Raw genomic sequence first — 4,323 nt, 5'->3', positions numbered from 1 at the left:
CCAAAGTGCATTGAAAGAAGTGGCAAAGAACAAGGCACCAGGAATTGATGGAATAAAAATTGAAATCTTTCAGGAAAGTGAGGCGGCACAGGAGGCACTCTCTGCCAAGAAATTTGGAAGACAACTGTCTGGCCGACTGATTGGAAGAGATCAAAGTAATGACTAGTGATAAATAAGTCAGAATTATTTATCTGGGCTCTCCCACCCTTGCTGGGAGGCAGGCCCCACCGGTCAGGCCACTACTGTCCTGGCTTAGGTGCCCTGCAGGCTGAGGGCAAGGGCCTGCAGGAGGGCATTCCTCTGCACTCAGTCCACCTCTGCAGACCTGGCCTGCCCGTCTCTGGAAGCATGGGCCCTGGCCTGCTTCCCTACACAGTGGGAGCTGTAAGCTAACCCGTGGACCTGGGCCCCCCCACCCTGTCTACTTCCAGATGATCTCTGTTTACCTGGGTCAGCTCACCTAGGTCCTCCTCACCACCCTGCCCAGAGGACTATGGCTCTGGGCCAACAGGGGCAGCTGCCCAGCAGACTTCATCCAGGGCACAAGGACAGGGTCTGTGCCAGACAGAGTCCAGCTATGCCGGGGACCTGGTGCTGGGGAGGTGGGCTGTGCCATCACACCCTCGCTGGAGAGTGATATGGGGGCCCCCCCTCTCTGCCCACCAGGTGGGACTGTACTGTATGATTCTGTCATTGTAATATAAATACAGATTTTATACCTCAAAAAAAAATTCAATAGAATATTTAGAGATACATAATAGCAGAGAGGTGAAAATGAATGCTGTATGTTTAGTGGATGAAAGGAACTCAGAGCTGATGATTATAGAAAAGATGAATACATTTCTTTCATAGGCATTCTTCTTTATAGCTATGAAGAACTTTTTTTTTTTTTAATGTTTTATTGTGAATTATGTGATAGTTTACATGGAAGAACATTAGTTACACAACCATCCTATTGTATACTGTTTCATTGCCATGGTTACAATCTCCTGCATCCATCATCAACCAACCATAAGGTATAGCTTGCAAGCGTACCCCCCCACCCCCGGCATCAGCACACAAACCCTCCCCCTCTCTGGATCTAAAGTCCCCAGCTGCTCCATCTCTCTACGTCATCTCTGCCTCCATCTCTGGTGTCACTGCTTCTCTGGTAGTGTCCTGCTCTCCACTTTTCCCCTTGATGGTCCCAGGGACCTCTGTTCCTAGACTGCAAAGTTAATCACTCCCAGCCTTGTACAAAACGTTTATCATTGCATTTCCAACCCTCACAAGCAGTCTTGATAACAATTATTCACTATTGTATCACAAGAGACCTATCTGCATTTCCTTTTATCAGCCCCACCTACACAGATTGGATACTACTCAGTGGAGATTCTACCTCCCTCCAAACCCTCTGGATCTAGATTCCTTCTTGAAAGCTTGTAAGCCAGTCACTTCTTGCCTTTAAAGACCACTTCCCTCATTTTGGGTAGCCAATGTCCAAGTTGCCCATCCCTGTCTACTCTGTGTATGGACAGGGTGGGAATGATCCTTGCTGTAAAGATTTGTTCCCTCATTTGAGCTACTGCATCCATAGGTGTAGGTCAAATTCATCAAACTGTACCAGATTACTCTTTTTTTCTCCTCTTCTTACTTCTTCTAGTTGAGCTCTGATCATCCAGTCATTGAAGCCAGGTCAAGTGGCTATTATCTGCAAGTGTGGGTGTTTTTATGCATATGCCCTGCTTCTTATCAGATGGAGGTTTCACTCTCCACTCTAGTCTTCTGTGGCTAAGTCACTGACTTTGGGCCCAAGAATCCCCAGGTCTTGCGTCTCCACCTGGGTTCACAGGAGTCTATTGAACATTGTAGGGCTTAGCACACAACTTCATTGCTGTTTTGCCCTCACTTCCCCTTATCTGAGATGAACGTGGTCACCAATCAGAGTGTGTATCCTCATTGAGTCTTAGTCTTGGAAGGGGGTTTGCTCTGAGGGGACCCGACCACTTACCTTGAAGTCTCCTGGGTAAGCAACTTGCTTGTTCTTGTAGTAATTAGTCGGTCTGCCTATATTGTTTTATATTTTTTTCTGTCAGTCTTTCTTCCAAGAAGTATCTTCTGTTTTTGTAGCCACTCCAGGCTGGTCAGCTTGTACTTTCAAGTGGAAATTTCCTACCTCTGAAGATTCTGGATGCTAATCAGGATCCCACCTATATTCTTATGTAATGCAGAGGCTTTGCAGGAAGCCTCCTTCACTAGGCACTTTGTAGTCCCATTTTAGATATTCCACTCAGGTATAGACAGAAGACGGACTTACAAGCTTTCTATGGTGATATTTCTGGCTATTCCTTTCTCTCTTCCTCCAGTGTCTATTTTATAATGGTATGCCAGGGAAACCAAGTTTCATAAGATAGCCAAGCATGTTAGCATTACTTCCTCCCTTTTCCCTATTCCAACCATGTCTCAATCCCTGTATCCCAGAGCCCTGTTGTTCCAAGTTTGTGCATATGTAATTATTTTCCTCTGTCCCACTTAGCCCATGCAAACCTGCCTAATTGTTTTCCCATCCACTTTGTTCTTCCACTCCCCTTCCCCCTCTTGTATATTGTCCCCCTCCCTGGCATCCAAACTATCCTGTGTCTATTCCCTCCCCTGTGCTCCACCTTTCCCTCATTCCCATTATCCCACCCCTCACTTCCCATAGCCAGCAAAGAATCACCTCCCCCCTCCCCTTTAGTATGGGTTCTTTTTCTTAGTCTTTTATGGTAGTGGTTCTATGCAGTATTTCTCATTTTGTGACTGACTAATTTCACTCAACACAATGTCCTCAAAGTTCATCCATGTTATGTGATAGCTTACAGCTTCCTTGTTTTTCTTCAAGGTAGCATAATATTCCATTGTGTGCATGTACCACGATTTGTTTATCCATTCTTCAGTTGATGGGCACTTTGGCTGTCTCCATCATTTGCTACGGTAAATAGTGCTGCTATGAACATTAGTATGCATATATCTACTCGTGTTATGGCTCGTATTTCTTGTGGGTAAATACCAAGTAGAGGAATTTCTGGATCATATGAAAAACCTTTTTGAGGAGAAAGAATACAATCCACTTTCTTACATTTTTTTTTCCTTTTGTTGTTGTTATGTACCATGGAGTCGGTTCCAACTCATAACTACCCTATACAGGGTTTACGAGGCTGTAATCTTTATGAGCAGAAAGCCTCATGGTTATCCCATGGAACAGCTGGTACTTTTGATCTGCTGATCTTGTGGTTCACAGCCCGATTCATAACCACTATGCTACCAAAGGGGCATCTAATTCAAACTCTGGCATCCTGATGATTTTCCCAGTGAGAAAAGTACTTCAACTCACATCAAATAAGGCTACACTTATGGTATTTTGACTTAATTCTAAAGACCAATTATGAGCTGAATCTTATTAAAAATTAATTATAATGGCAAAGCTCTGATACCAAATCAGATATCTGGAAATTTAGCACAACCTTTACATTTCATTTAATAATCTTAGACCTATGAATAATTTCCATATCACACTGTCATACTTGATTTGCTGTTGTTGTGTCCTTGGGGCCATATAGGGTAGGTTAATGTCATCCCATGGGGTTTTCTAAGCTATAATCTTTATGGAAGATGATTTCCAGATCTCTCCCCACCCCCCTTAAAGTGACTGGTAGACTTGAACTGCTGACCTTTTGATAAGCAGGCAGGGAGTTAACCATTGCAAATCAGGGCTCATTGACTGGGTTAGGGTGGACTCTAAATCCAATAACTTGTGTCCTTATATGAAGGTCCTGTGAAGAGAGAGGCAGGCAGAGGATTTAATGGATTGTTGGAAAACACCAGAAGTTAGGAAAGAAACATGAAAAATTCTTCAGATATTCCAGCAGGCACCAACCCCCCTGACAATTGGATTTTAGACCTCTGACCTCCAAAATTGTAAAAGAATACATTTCTTTTGTTTTAAGCAACCTAGTTCATGGTAATCTATTATGGCTGTTGTTATTGTTGCTGTTGTTGTTGCTAAGTGCAGTCAAGTTGGTTCTGATTCATAGCACAACAGAATGAAACACTGCATATTCATGCACAATCGTCATAATTTTAATGTTTGAGTCCATTGTTGTTTTCACTGTGTCAGTTCATGTTGTTGAGGGTCATCCTGTATTGCATTATTCCTCTACTTTACGAAGATGATGTCCTTCTCCAGGGACTGGTCCCTCCTAACAATGTTGTTGTTGTTGTTGTTGTTGTTGTTGTTGTTGTTGTCAGGTGCCATCAAGTCGGAACCGACTCATAGCGACCCCATGCACAGCAGAACAAAACAAT

Source organism: Chrysochloris asiatica, unplaced genomic scaffold (assembly GCF_000296735.1).
Source record: "Chrysochloris asiatica unplaced genomic scaffold, ChrAsi1.0 scaffold00255, whole genome shotgun sequence".
NCBI lineage: Eukaryota > Metazoa > Chordata > Mammalia > Afrosoricida > Chrysochloridae > Chrysochloris > Chrysochloris asiatica.
This window is presented reverse-complemented; position numbering follows the sequence as displayed.